Here is a 16,371-nt window from a genome sequence, read left to right as displayed (position 1 = left end):
AAGTCAGGAGTGAGGGTCAGGCAGCTCCCCCTGTCTGTGAATCCAGCCTCTCACTAGTAATGCAGGCGGGATAGGGCACTGCATGCAGGAAGATCACAACACCCCTGGTATCAGGGTTAGGGCACCGTGTGCAGGAAGATCACAACACCCCTGGTATCAGGGTTAGGGCACTGTGTGCAGGAAGATCACAACACTCCTGGTATTAATAAGGATAGGGCACTGTGTGCAGGAAGATCACAACACTCCTGGTATTAATAGGGATAGGGCACTGTGTGCAGGAAGATCACAACACTCCTGGTATTAATAGGGATAGGGCACTGCATGCAGGAAGATCACAACACCCCTGGTATCAGGGTTAGGGCACCGTGTGCAGGAAGATCACAACACCCCTGGTATCAGGGTTAGGGCACTGTGTGCAGGGAAGATCACAACACTCCTGGTATTAATAGGGAATGGGCACTGTGTGCAGGAAGATCACAACACTCCTGGTATTAATAGGGATAGGGCACTGTGTGCAGGAAGATCACAACACCCTGGTGTCAGGGTTAGGGCACTGTGTGCAGGAAGATCACAACACCCCTGGTATCAGGGATAGGGCACTGAGTGCAGGAAGATCACAACACCCCTGGTATCAGGAATAGGGCACAAGTTCTAGTCATATTTATTTTATTTATTTATTTAAATGATTTTATATACCGATAGCCGTTTGCACATCGTATCGGTTTCCAGAAAACTAAAACTTTTTTGACAGTGTCATTAAACAGAACTTTTGGCACTGCCATTACATATTGACTGATCACATTACTTTTTTTTGTCAACTACCAACAGTTTCCATTTCCCATCCCCCCAACCATCACCTCAGTTTGGAACCTTGGTAAACATCAATAGATAAGAGGGCAGCCAGCCAATAGGAATACATATTAATTCCTAACTGACCTGGAAAGTGTCAATAATTTGTATCATTTTCTGTTAGTGTTCCTGAGTTTCCATTTCCATTTCCCATCCCCCCAACCATCACCTCAGTGGGAACCTTGGTAACATCAATAGATAAGAGGGCAGCCAGCCCTTAGGAATACATATTCATTCCTAACTGACCTTTACTGACCTAGAAAGTGTCAATTTGTATCATTTTCTGTTAGTGCGCACTAACTCCGTTCGTGCGCACTAACACGATTTAACGATTTTTTTAACGATAAATCGTTACAATTTCTATTGTATTGTGTTCTATAACGATTTAAGACGATATTAAAATTATCGGACGATAATTTTAATCGTTGAAAAACGATTCACATCCCTACTGGTTAATGAAACCTCTACATCTCCAAACCTCCCCTGAGAAGCGGGTAGGAGCAGATAGAGGTACAATAGTCTTGACCGTCACTTCAGGCGGGTGTTGTTGTAGCTTCTTTACCTGTGGTAGTAGGTACGTTTCATCTGTGTGTGCATAAGAACATAAGAATTGCCATGCTGGGTCAGACCAAGGGTCCATCAAGCCCAGCATCCTGTTTCCAAACAGAGGGCCAAACCAGGCCACAAGAACCTGGCAATTACCCAAACACTAAAAAGATCCCATGCTACTGATGCAGTTAATAGCAGTGGCTATTCCCTAAGTAGGCTGAATGCCAGCGGTCAAACCCCACCAGAACATTCTGCTGTTCGGAGATTCGCTGGGCCAGGCCTGGAATGGCCTGTAATGCGGTGAGCTGAGCCGAATCCATGGAGTTAGCAATCTGTTATGGTTGAGCGGTTGTTTGGGTGGATCCTTGGGTACTGAGGCAGATGACCACACCCACGGGGAGGAGCCCCGTGAGGAGCCACAGTACTGGGCTTGATCAGAATGCACAAACACAAGATAGTTCTTTATTATATAGTTTGAAGAGTTCCACCAGAGTTGGTAGTAGTGAGGCAGTCTGGTAGTAGCAGTCTCAGGGACCTCTGCAGAGGGAGCCCTTCTCACCCCGTGGTATAGGGAGGTTCCGAACAGGTTTCCCAGCAAGGTAGTACTGTGGATGAGATAGACTGAGAGAGTACTCACTAGGTGTTTGCTGTACGTATGCGATTCCACCAGGAAGAAGATAGTGCAGGCACCGAGACAGGGAGAGCAGGCCCTCGAGGAGCGAGTATCTCTTCCCTGTAAGGCACCTGAAATAAAGCAGAGGGCCTCCGAGGAGCGGTTACCCAGGTAGCAGTTACCCCGAAGGGCAGAGAGAGAGCTTCCAGCGGCAGCACGGAAGCGGCAGAGTAGCATAGACAGGAACGGATTCGAGTCCTTGCTAACTCAACGAGCTAGCAAATTAGAATAGGTGATATACCCATATGGCGTGATGTCAGCAAGGGGGGAACGCCCCCGACGTTCGCGCCAAGGTTGGAATAAAGACGTGGGTGACGCGCGCGTGCACCCTAGTAGGTACTGGGAGGAGCATGGCAGGAGGCTGCACCATAGCCGTTCCGGGGGAAGCTGGAGAGGTCGGCTTGTAGACAAGCAGTAGCTATCTTTCCTAGGTAAGCGGGAGGAGCCTTGAACAAGGTGAGGCAAACAGGGCGAAGCCGTCTAGCGTCGACGGACGCAACATGTAAGTTGGGGCCAATCCCGGATACTTTCTAATTTCTTTACTTGGGGTCCATTTGAAACCCGTTCTTAGAAACAATGTAACCCAGGAAGGGTACAGACCTCCTTATGGAATTCACACTTTTCAAGCTTTGCATATAGGTGGTACTCAGAGAGGCGTCTTAAAACTTTCTTGACATCCTCTGATGAGTTTGCAGATCTTGAGAGAAGATCAGTATATCATCGAGATATACTACTACGCATTGATACAGTAAGTCACGTAAGATGTCGTTCATCATATTTTGAAAGACTGCAGGTGCGTTACTCAAACCGAAGGGCATGACGAGATATTCGAAGTATCCATCGTGGGTGTTAAAAGCAGTCTTCCATTCGCCTCCTTCACGAATACGCACCAAGTTATAAGCTCCTTTAAGGTCCAATTTGGAGAATATTTTGGATCCTTGGAGCCTGTCAAACAGTCCAGATATTAAGGGCAGGGGGATACTGGTCCTTGATGGTAATCTCATTCAGATCCCTGTAGTCGATGCAGGGGCGTAAGGTGCCATCTTTCTTCCCTACAAAAAAGAAGCCTGCACCAGCAGGAGATTTGGAGGGTCTGATGAATCCCTTTTGAAGTTTCTTTTGTATGTAGGCGGACATGGCCTTAGTCTCAGCTACAGAAAGAGGGTAAACTCTAGAGATGAGCTTAGCTTTTCCATGTCTGGTCGGATTTTGGTTCGGGCGGTTCGTTGAAAAATTTCATTTTTCTGCGGATCGTTTTTCGGTGACACGGATCAGAGGAAACGAGTCAGAAAACGAATCAAAAAAAAAAATCGGGGAAAAAAACGAATCAGAAAAAACCACTGCAACCCTTCAATTTTACTTTATTACAACCCCCCCCACCATCCCGATCCCTCCCCAGACTTACTAAAAGCCCCGGTGGTCCAGCGGGGGTCCTGCCGAGTGATATCTCCCTCTCTGGCCGTCGGGCCTACCATGAATCAAAATGGCACCGGTGCCCTTTGCCCTTACTGTGTCACAGGGACTACCAGTGCCATTGGTCAGCCCCTGTCATATGGTAGGAGCAATGGATGGCCGACGCCATCTTGTGCTCCTACCATGTGACAGGGGCCGACCAATGGCACCGGTAGCCCCTGTGACATAGTAAGGGCAAAGGCTACCGGCACCATTTTGAATACTGGCAGCCGACAGTTTGAGTGCAGGAGATCGCTTCATGACCCCGCTGGACCCCAGGTACTTTTGGTAAGTCTGGGGGGGGGGGTCAGGAAGGGTTGAAATTGCCTAATTTGTGGTAAAAGAATGCACATCTCATAGTAAACTCTTCCCTTGGGAGGTTCCGAATTGGGTTTCAGGTTTATAGCGCAGTCAAAACCTCTGTGCGGTGGAAGTTCATCTGCTGCTTGTTTCGAGAAAACATCCTGGAAAGATGCGTATTGTGGAGGTAAGCCAGGTAACAATGGTGTAGTGGGCATGCAAATGAGCAGTGAAACTTCCACGAGGCACCGACCATGACAGTCAGACCCCCACCGGGACAATTCCAATGTGGCCCAATTAAATTGTGGCATATGATCTTGTAGCTAAGGCAGTCCAAATACTACCGGGTGCATGGCCTTTTCCAATGTGAGAAATGAAATGGATTCAGAGTGTAAGGCTACAGTGCGCAGGCCAACGGCCTGGGTACTTAATTAAACTTCTCCAGGAAGTGGTTCCCCATGGATAGAAGACAATAGCAATGGCTTAGCTATGGTATGGTAGGAATCCGTAGACGTTCTATTAAGCATTTCAAGATAAAATTACCTCCAGCTCCGGAATCAATGAGGGCGAGAGTCTGAAATTCAGGAATTCCGCAGAGCAGAGAGACTGGTAAAGATAATGGAGGAGTAGGAGAGGTGAAGCCTAGGAGAAGTCCTCCTGCAGGCCTGTCAGTTTCCTGGACAGATGAGACAGGTTTGGACGGCATGGCCTGATTGCCCACAGTACATGCATAACCCCATGCACTTACAAAAACGTCTCTCCTGGAAGTTAAATGGCTTCAGCCTACTTGCATAGGCTCTTCCTCTTCTAGGGAGAAGACGGTAAACTTGAAGCAATAGGCACAGGTTTAGGACGGTTAGCTCCCGCAGTGCACTTTCGTGGGCTCTTAGCCTTCTGAGTTCGGTCTCGAATACGGCAGTCAGTTCTCCCGGCCAGTTCCAGCAGTGACTCAAGGGTATCAGGCAAATCACGAGCCACCAATTAGTCCTTTAAGCAAGAGTTGAGACCCTCCATGAAGATACCACATAGACATCCAGTGTCTAATGCAGTTCGGATGCTAAAATCTTGAATTCAATCACATAGTCTGTGAGCGGCTTATTACCTTGCTGGAGATTAAGCAAAACAGATCCAGCGACAGTCTGGCAAGCTGGGTCATCAAAGACAGACTTGAAATCCTGGTAAGTCATTCAGGATAGGATCTTCACGTTCCATAGCGGTGAAGCCCAAGCCAAGGCTCATCCTTCTAGAAAAGATAGGATGTAAGTGGTCTTGGATGCTTCTGTGGGAAGAGTGTAGGCTGTAATGAAAAATGCATGCTGCATTGATTAACAAACCATCTACACATCTTTGCTTCACCCGTGAAGCGGGTAGGTGTGTATAAAGGTACAGTGGTCTTGATGGTCACCACTGGAGACAGTGATTCTTTCAATGGAGTTGCTGAAGTATTCAGTTGAGCTATGCAACTGACTGACGGCAGTAAACTAGGCTTTCCAGAGACTTTTGTTGCTCCGTGATCCGCTGGGCTAGGCCAGGAATGACCTGCAAGGCTGCGAGCTGAGCCGAGTCCATGGAGTTAGCAATCTGATGGGTTTGTGGCATAGTGTGGACTCTTAGTCAATGTGGAGATGACTCCTCCCATGTGGAGGGGCCCCGTGGGGAACCACAGTGATAGGCTAGACTCAGAGAGCAGACACTGGAGATGAAAAGCTTTATTGTACTGCTTAGATAGATGGTAATTATGCAGGAAGGTATGGCACTGAAGTCCAGCAAGGTGCCAATACGCTCAGACAGCCTCAGATGTAGAAGCCTCACCCAGATGTACAAGGTTGTAGTGTTTCCGCAGAGCGGGATAAGACGAACCTGGTGGGTGGTATGGAGAGCTGGATCATAGAGATACTCACTGAAGAGTAGTGCTGGAATCCTGGTTGATGGTGAAGGTGAACCTGAGGTCCATGGTGCAGGATATACTGAGCTGGATAGGCCCTTGAGGAGCGAGTACCTGGGAGCGCAGATAATTTATTTATTTATTTATTTTATTTATTTTAATTATTTTTATATACCGAGGTTCTTGTATCAGATACAAATCACTCCAGGTTTACATAAAACAGTGAGATGCCCGAAAGGGAGGGGCTTACATATAACTATAAAACAAAGTACAAATTGAGCATGGCATAGAAATAGTTACAAGAAAAGAAAAACTTATGAACTCAATATCATATTATAGTAACAAATAAAACAATGGGTTATCATAGTTTGAAAATAAAAATAAGTAAAAGTAAAACAATAAAGCACAGTATATACTGTGATAATCCTGAAAGAGAAGAGAGAACCCCCGAGGAGAAGTTGTCTAGTTAGTAGAAACCCCAAAGGGTAGTTGGATGTGAGAGGCCCCTGAGGAGCGGGTGCCCAGAGCTCTTCAGGAGCGAGATACCCCTGGAGGGTAGCGAGGAGTCTAAGCGTGTAGCTTAGAAGCAGTCAGAGTAGCTAAACCGAAGTCCTTGCTAACTCGTTTGCAGGAAGCGGAGCAGAGGCTTAATACCCGGAGGTATGATGTCATGCGGTGGGGGCGCCCCCGAGGTTCCCGCCATGACATGTAGATAAGCATAGGCAGCATGCGTGTGCGCGCCCTAGGAGGCCACGGGAAGGAACATGGCGGACGGGGACGCCCAAACTGAGTTGGAGACACCGAGGGTTTCGGCACTCGGCACCGGAGGCAGCCATCTTACCCATGGAGGAGGAGAAAGGCAAAAAAGAGGTGAGGCAGAGCGGTCGCAGCCATCTGCGACCGACGGACGCAACAGTAGCACTGAACCAGGCCCCGAGGAGCGGGAAGCACTGAGAGAGAATCCAGGTGAAGTAGAGCCGAACCTGGCCCCGAGGAGCGGGACGTGCTGAGATAGAGTCCAAGTGAATTAGCACTGAGCCAGGCCCCGAGGAGTGTGAAGTGCTGAGAAAGAGTCCAGGTAAAGTAGCGCTGAGCCTGGCTCCAAGGGGCAGGAAGCGCTGAGAGAGAGTCCAGGTGACATAGTGCTATACCAGGCCCCAAGGGGCGGGAAACTCTGAGAGAAGTCCAGGTGAAGTAGCGCTGTGCCAGGCCCCAAGGAGCAGAAAGTGCTGAGACAGGAACCCCGGGTGGAAAAGCACAGAGATCTGTAGAGCAGGAACAACAGGTCCGTAGAGAAGGAAACTGGCACTAATAGGGATCAAGGAACCCATTGCCAAGTCGGTCAGTGGTGGCTGGAGGTAAGGCTAAATATCCCAGGCCTGTGATGTCATCAAGTGGGAACGAGCCTGAAGGGAGGACGGATGGTGTGCGCTCAGCCTAGGGAGGCCCAGGACAGACCAGCCACCATATTGGAGCACAGGGAGCCAGGAGGAATGCGGCGGTAGCAGCTGGCAACCGCCGCGAGTGTACCGGGGGGGTAGTGAGCCAAGCATGACATGAACTGAGTTGAGCCTGCCACGGGTGGCCATGGCCGGTGGCCATAACAAGTAGTCTTTAACTAGTGGAAAGCTTGAATCACTTCAGATGGTCATTTTCTGGTATCAGAACCCTTCTTCATGAAGGCAGTGAGGGGCGCTACCAGAGAGGAGTATTTGTTTATAAATTGGCAGTAGTAGTTGATTAAAACTAAGGAACCTTTGAGTGGCCCTTCTGGTCTACCTATTGGGGCCAGTCAATGATCACAGATACCTTTGCAGTGTTAGGGAATGCTGGGAGAGTGGTCCCAACTTGAGATAGTCTGCCCTTAGGCCTCGGCATGACCCCAGAGGACTCCAAGGCAGCACCGAGGTAGGCCAAGACGTGTCCCAGCATGGGTTGAGAAGGACGGTCTCTGACCCTCTGCTGGACCTACTTGCTTCTGGAGCCAACACATGGTGTTGGTTATTGAACAGTCCTCTGACCGTTCCCAGCCCTTTCGGACCTGCCACAAGGAATGACAAGAAGCAGCAGGCTGGACTACGGACAAGGGCAGACAAAGGCTCTGGAACATAGAGACTCTAGACGTAGGCAAATAACTTGGAGGTACAGACGAAGACACATGCAAGGACTTTGGACGAAGGTTCAGAAGCAAGATACTGCAGGCAAAGGTATTCAGGAGCAAGATCAAGTACTGGGTTGAGACTGCGACGCAGTGCGCCATACACTACCCATGGGCTGGTCGTGGACCACGCTTGAATGTGAAGCAGGCTCTAGACGAGGTATGGAATAGATGAAAACTGGAAGATGGCGAAGATTCGGTAGAAGCCTGTACCAAGGCGCGCCCTGCACAGCCCATCCTAGGCTGGTCACGGACCACGCTGGAATGGCACAGGTTCAGTCAGAGTCTTAGGCATGGAGTCAAAGACCGGGACGGAAGCAAGCAAGGATTCAAAGACAACTCAGTACTGAAGCAGAAGTCTTCCGGAGGCTTGTACTGTGCAGGTGAAGATGGCCTTGTACCATGAGCGCCCTACACAGCCACTACCCATGGGCTAGTCATGGACCATGACATGTCACGCCAGGAAAGGAGGCGACGAGGAACCTGGGGTACAGGACATCAGGAACAGGCGAGGAACATCAGGACGGGATCACTGACATCAAGACGAAGACATGGAGCTCCATTGAAGAACAAAGGCCTGACGGAGCGCTGGACTGCGAACAATCCAGGAGCAAGTAACTACAATGCAAGGCAAAGCAGAACTGAAAGAGACGTCCTTTTATAGAGCAGGAAGCAGGCAACTCCCTGGGAGGAGTTTAGATGGCCCCACACTCGGCTGGCCCTATAACTAAAGAGAAGAGCTGCGGGCCGACCCTTAGGAAGAAAGGTCGAGGCCCCAAACCAAAAGTCAAGGAGGAAGCAGAGCAGGCCTCAGGTAGGCCGAGATGGCAACGGTGGCCTCCTAGGCCATGGAGCCAAGCTGGGATAGACTGTCAGGCAAGGCCCCGGCTTCGGTGCGGCCTCCAGAGAAAGGTGAGAGGCCTCCCGTGGCACAAGCTACAGGAGGAATCATAACATGCGGGTCCATTCATATGCCTTGTGCAAATATTATATAGCCCAAGAAAGGCAGCTCAGTCTTTTCAAAAAGACACTTCTCCAACAGTGGAGTGCCTCACGGATCTGCACTTGGACCGATGATTTTCAATATATATATAAATGATCTGGAAAGGAATATGACGAGTGAGGTTATCAAATTTGCGGACGAAACAAAATTCTTCAGAGTAGTAAAATCAGAAGCAGATTGTGATACATTAGAGGAGGGCCTTGCAAGACTGGAAGATTGGGCATCTAAATGGCAGATGCAAATTTAATGTGGATAAGTGCAAGGTGTTTGCATATAGGGAAAAATAACCCTTGCTGTAGTTACACGATTGTTAGGTTCCATATTAGGAAAAAGATCTAGGCATCATAGTGGATAACTACTTTAAATCGTCAGTTCAGTGTGCTGCAGCAGTCAAAAAAGCAAACAGAATGTTAGGAATTATTAGGAAGGGAATGGTTAATAAAACGGAAAATGTCATAATGCCTCTGTATCGCTCCTTGGTGAGACCGCACCTTGAATACTGTGTACAAATTCTGATCGCCACATCTCAATAAAGATATAGTTGCGATGGAGAAGGTACAGAGAAGGGCAACCAAAATAATAAAGGGGATGGAAACAGCTCCCCTATGAGGAAATGCTGAAGAGGTTAGGTCTGTTCAGCTTGGAGAAGAGACGGCTGAGGGGGGATATGATAGAGTCATTTAAGATCATGAGAGGTCTTGAACGAGAGATGTGAATCGGTTATTTACACTTTCGGATAATATACGGACTAGGGGGCATCCATGAAGTTAGCAAGTAACACATTCAAGACTAATTGGAGAACTTCTTTTTCACTCAATGCACAATTAAGCTCTGGAATTTGTTGCAGAGGATGTGGTTAGTGCAGTTAGTGTAGCTAGGTTCAAAAAGGTTTGGATAAGTTCTTGGAGGAGAAGTCCATTAATTGCTATAAATCAAGTTTACTTAGGGAATAGCCACTGCTATTAATTGCATCAGTAGCATGGGATCTTCTTGGTGTTTGGGTACTTGCCAGATTCTTGTGGCCTTGTTTGGCCTCTGTTGGAAACAGGATGCTGGGCTTGATAGACCCTTGGTCTGTTCTTATGTTATGTTCTTATGTTTTTATGATCATGCAGTTGTTGAAGCACTATTCCTATATGATCCCTGTGAGTCCAGAGAGCTTGGGGAGTATATTAGAATATCATCTAAGTAAACGATAGCAGATCTCTAAAGATATGCTTTACAAAGTTTTGGAAGATCTCTGGGCCATTACAAAATCCAAAGGGCATCACTAGATGTTATGCTGAGTTATCAGTGAGCCCTTAGATAGCTGTTAATTTGGCACAACCTATCTTGTGCGAGCACAAGCCTTAACAGGCAGTAGCTGACTTGTCGTGAGCCTTGGTCTTCTGCCTGATCAACCTCCTGCTCCTTGGGTTGAGCCTGCAGGTTATGGCGGCCTTCATGAGTTCTAGACTGGACTGGGATCCAGGCAGGTTGAAGACAAGACAGAGTCAAGCTCCAACCCGAGGCCAGGGCAGGCTGAGAGCAAAGTGGAGCCAGCGTCCAATCTGAAATCTAGGCAACAAGGAATCAAAATAGGGCCAAGACAAGGATAAACAGGGAGCAGACACCAGACAAGACAAGACTCATGGATGAGAACTAGAACAGAGCAAGGGCAAGGAAAAGCAGGATCACTGGATCACAAGAATACAAGAACAAGCAGGAGCACAGGAGCGAACAGGAACACAGGAATGAGCTGGAACACAGGAAAGGGCAGGAACTAGCTGGAACACAGGAACACTGAGCAACTAGCACTGCTGCGATGCAGGAGACCCATTGCAAGGTGAAGGGAGTAGTGCGTCTGGGGTTTAAATCCCCCAGCTGGCTGACATCATCATTCCGTGACCTGCGGTCAATTCCTGCCACAAGACTTAGACATGCAACTAGTGTGCACGTGCGCCTAAGGAAGCCACAGCTGTGGTGAAGAACTGGCGCCTCCAAGGGTGAGTGTGGCAAATTGCGGTCTGGCATCTGCGGCGCGCCAAACATGATGTCTATCATGGGTTTTAAAAGTGGTCTTCTACTCATCACCATCATAGATGCGGACCTACGTGTAGGTTCCCCGGAGATCTAATTTTGAAAATATTGTAGTCGCCAGCAGATGATCAAATAATTCTCAAATCAAGGATAAAGGGTATTTATTTTAATGTTGATGTTGTTCAAGCCTTGTTAATCAATACAAGGTCATAGTGAGCCATCCTTTTTTCCAATGAAGAAGAATCCCACCCAAACAGGGGAGGTGGGTGACTGGATAAATCCTCTACCCAGGTTCTCTTTGATGTACTGAGACATGGTCTTCATCTCTAGAACGGAGATAAGAGTAGACTCTTCCACAAGGTGGTTCATCAGCCGGAATCAGGTCAATGGCGCAGTCATATAAGCAATGTGGAGGAACAGTTTTGGCTTGTTTCTTGGAGAATATATCCAAGAAGGATGCATATGCCTTGGGTAATCCAGGAGGCATTAAGAGGTCAGAGGTTGCAAGTATCACCAAGGGCTGAAGTGAATATAGACAATGCTGACAGCAATAAGCACTCCAGGCCAAGACATCCCCGGTGTATCAGTCCATCAGGCATTGCAATCAAAGCCATGACAGACCAAGTACAATGGTGTTGATGGACTTTTGGAGCACTAAGAAGGAGATAACTTCCTCATGCAGCAGTCCAATCTGTAGAGATATTGGCCAGTTAATAGTCAGAACCTCTCCATAAATGGATGGTATGTGAAAGGGCTTGTCCAATGGTTCCACAGATTTTTTGACCAGAGCTTCCTCTATGACATTAGTGGCAGCACCCATTTCTAGGAAGGCCTCTGTGAATTTCACATGTAACTCAGTTTTCTTTAGGGGAGATGTAGAGGAAGTAGAGCCTAGGATAGCCTCCCCTTTCACTCCTAGGCTAGAAATTTCCTGATTTCTTTGAGCAGGATGCAGTATAGTAGAGGCACAATTTTTTTAATCTGCGGTGATGCTTCTCCTCCTCAGGTATTTTAGCTCTCCCGAGCTGCATAGGTTCTTTGTTACATATAGCTCATGGCAGGGGGCGAGCAGGAGGCTGGAGTGGCTGAAGGAATTGAGAAACCAATTTCACTGGGCATCTTCTTGTTCATGGATTTTTCTTGGAATTGGATGTCAATTTGCAAATACAGAGAGATGAGGTCATCGAGGTGAGTTGGGGTGTCACAGGTGGCCAGCTCATCTTTGAGGCATGCTGATAGTCTCTGACTGAAGACACTATCTGTGCCTCCTCGTTCCAGTCCAATTCTGCTGCTAGAATGTAGAATTATATCGGTCATGGCACTCTGCTGGAGGCAAAGAAGTTCTGCAGCAGTGGAGGAGGCTCGAGCAGGCTCATCGAAGACTCTCCTTAAGGCTGCCATAAAGAGGTGGAGAGAAATTGTGCAGGGTTCCTTTTCTCCCAAAATGGAGAAACCCTAGCCAATGCATATCCTATGTGCAAGGAGATGGCAAAGGTAACCTTGGCCCTCTCAGAAGCAGAATTAGCCGGTTGTTACTCAAAGTGAATTTCACATTAGCTGAGAAAACCCCGGCAGGCTTTTGGATTTCCATTGTTCAACGGTGGCAAGGGTAGATGGAGAGAATCCGTGTGTAGAGGCACAGGTCCTGAGATAGCCTGTGAAGGAGGCAACAGAGGAGATTTAACAGGTGTGACCTGAGTCTGCAGATGATCCAGCCTAATAGAGAGGTCCTGAGGGTTTGCATGATCAGGGCCTGGTTTATGTGTTGCTGCTGGATGGCTTGGGAGAGGTCTCGCAGGGAATCTACCAGGAGAACATCAGCCAGGTCCATGGCCTCAGCAATCTGTAGCATGGCATGGAATGGACTATTGGGCCAATGTGAGGAGGAAGTACCATGAGGTAGCTCTATCCCATGTGTCAGACTGCAGGTTGATGGCAGAGTGAGAGTGTTCAGAGTCTAAGCTGGGGTCAGGGCAGGCAGCAGGCAAAGAAGTGGTCAGGCAAGGGTCATGATAGGCGGCAGGCAAGACGAAGTCAGAGTTTGGTCTGCGATCAAGGCAGACAGTAGGCAAGGTATAATCAAAGTTCAGGCAAGGGTTGTGGTAGATGGCATGCAAGGTAAATGCCTGGTCCGAGGTCAGTAATTGAGGAGCGAAGCCAAGGAGACAAAGACTTGGGAGATACGGATGGGACAGGAAGGCAGGGCAAAAAGGCAGGACGGGATGGGAAAACTGCCACATGACAAGGCAGGAACAAGGCAGGAGGACTAGAACATGGCAGGACAGGAACAAGGTGAGAATAATGGAACACAGCAAGGTAGGAACCTCAAAGAAATTAGCACTGCAGGAAGAAGGACAGCAAAGACCTGTTCCTGAAGCACTGGGTGGTAAGAATGAGCTTCCTTTTTTATACTAGATCTAAGATGACATCATCATTCAGTGCCCACAGGAAGTGCTAGCTGCATGGCTTATAAAAGGGCTTCAGAAAGTACAGGTGATTTTAACCAGGCCCTAGGATGCAGCACGTAGCAGGAAGCTGTGCCGGGAATATCTGGAGGTACGGGGTATTACACCCAAGTTATGTTTGGGTGTAATAATCCCCCTTTTTAGCCTGTTTCCTTGTACGGTGGTTTAGAGCCCCACCAAGGCATTTCTGTTCATTGTTCTTCTCATTCATGGGTTAATACTGGAAGCATACCCGCTCTTCACAAACACATATTATTTTAACTATGAACTGCGCCAACTCCTTCAACTTAACTGTTGGATAGGCATGAAATCTGGAAAGAGAGCTGTTGGCCTTTTTATTTCATTCCTTGCGACAATGAACAAAACTACTTTTGCTGTTACAAATGCCACCCAGTGCCGGTATTTCCCATTGCAACACTCTGCATATGATGCAAGCCTGGTGTTCAGTGGGTGGTGAACACAAGTGGATATGTCCAGCACAGGACTCTGATGTAATAAAACTGTTATGTATATCCCAATGGTATAGGTGTATGCCAAGAATATGGAATTGTTCAGACTATTTCTGTAATACTACAACATCTACACATATGTGTTCCATTAACCAAACTCATTACTTCAGTTTAACAAACATTACAATCCCCACCCATAACTGTACCATGATGGGAAACAGGGAATCTGGCCTCTATCCCTTACCATGCGAGGGTGACTTGAAATAACAGATAGGAGATTGTCAGTCTCCAATTGGTTACAAAATACTCCCTGGGAGTTTATTTTTTAGGAAATAGTTGGGGAAGTAAATGCATGAATGGAACTGGCACTATTGCTTTCAGATTCATAACACCCCAATTCTTCCAAATGGTCAACAAGTTGGTGACAGCCAGGTACTGCCCAACTGGGATATTTCAGGCAGAATGAATGGACCAAGGAGTATTATTCTGCTGTCATTTACTATATTATTATGTTATCATGTAACAATGAACATACTCAAGTTATAATCAAAAAGAATATATGAATCTAATGAGAAAGTGATATCCAGATAAAAATGATTCATAATTCAGCATTATTTTTTTTAGATTTCTCTCTGCTTTTTGTCCAGGGTTGCTTGCAACATTGTGCTAAAAGTTGATCTTTAATTCCTGGAGACTCTCGGAAAATTCTGGTGGGTTAGCAACTCTATTGGGTCCTTAACTGAAACTCCTACACCGTTATCTCTCCTAATAACAGTGTTTCAAACATTTCAATTTGCATAGCCCATCATTAAAATAATTATATTCTCTAGCTGATGATTATCCCATCATTAGTATACTTCTCACCAGGCATAGATAATTATACTGCCTGTGCCATATCTTCCCAAATCTAAGGATAGACCTTGAAATCCCCCCCCCCCCCCCCCCCGGGGATCCCTAAAAAATCACAGGTTAGTATCTATAAAAAGCCTGCTTTACAGGATAGAAACAGATTGCAAGAATGCATGTCCTCTTTAGCTTCTATGGAGAATCCAGACTGTGATGTCCAACAAATTAGGACAGAGGCAATCAGTGCATCCCATGGCAACATCCAGTTCACTCTTTACTTCCTGACTTTTTCTAAATCCTATGGCCTGGTTGGATCATCAACACACTGTAGCAGAACAGCTAGACCAGTGGTGAGCAAACATTTTGAGCCTCAGCCCCCCTCCCCCCTTCCATTCATACAATTTGTTGGGCCCCATCATGCACCAAAGTTGGGTTACATCATGTATATAATATTTATTTATTTGTATGTGTGTCAGAGTTTCTCACCAACCAATCAGCTGTTGAACCGTTTGCCAAATAGCAGGCAATCACGTTGCAGAATCTCTCACCTTGGTCACACGCACAGAGCAGAGACAGACCCTCAACCAATACAGAAAAAAGAATCACAAATTAGAACCAGCAATATGCAGACAAAAACTGAAATGGAAGCCCCAAGCAGCCAGACTCTGTCTACAGTGTAACAATGGAAAACCAGAACCACCATTCCTCATAAACAATAAAATCAAGAAACATAAAGCATCAATTATAACAGTAGACTCATACTAATAAAAGAATGAATATTTCAAAACTACTGACAAATAGAACATCATCTATTAAAATCATATACTTTTTAAAAAATTTCCCAAGCACCAATAACATATTTCAAAACAGCACGCATATCAAATAACACCCAATAATTAAAACTAATGAGGATAAAAAAGCCCCTACTGTCCATACCTAGGAACTCTTGATTTCCTGTTACCCTGAGATTGTCAAGAATTAGGGAGCTAGGGGGACACCCAAACGTTATCCTCTCTCACTTACACATACACTCAAATGTTTATTTTCTCTCACACATACACATACATACATGCTCTCAAACATACCCACAAAATCTCATACACAGGCTCTAATCCCTTTTCCCCTTCCAGTGCAAACAATAGCTCTTACTCCCCCAGATTCCCTTATTCATACACAGGCTCTCACCCACACAGACCGCCAGGCAGGCAGGCATGCATTCATTCTCACACACACACACAGACCCCCAGACAGGCATTCATTCTCTCACACAAAAACACACACAGAACCCCAGACAGGCACCCATTCTCTCACACACAGAGTGACCCCCAAGCAGACACCCATTCTCTCTCACACACACAGACCCTCAGGCAGGCACCCATTCTCTTTCACACACACACACACACAGACCCCCAGGCAGGCACCCATTCCCCCCCCCCTCTCTCTCTCTCTCTCACACACAAACCCCCACACCTAGGCAGGAACCCATTCTTTCACACACACATTTCCAGAGCAACCCTAAGGCAGGCACCCATTCTCACACACATATAGACAGACCCCCAGGAAGGCACTCATTCTCTCCCACACAATCACACATAGACCCTCAGGCAGGCACCCATTCTCTCACACACACAGACAGACCCTCAGGCAGGCACCCATTCTCACACTCATATAGACAGACCCCCAGGAAGGCACTCATTCTCTCACACACAATCACACATAGACC

Source organism: Rhinatrema bivittatum, chromosome 1 (assembly GCF_901001135.1).
Source record: "Rhinatrema bivittatum chromosome 1, aRhiBiv1.1, whole genome shotgun sequence".
NCBI classification, from domain to species: domain Eukaryota; kingdom Metazoa; phylum Chordata; class Amphibia; order Gymnophiona; family Rhinatrematidae; genus Rhinatrema; species Rhinatrema bivittatum.
Note: the sequence above shows the minus strand (reverse complement) of the source record.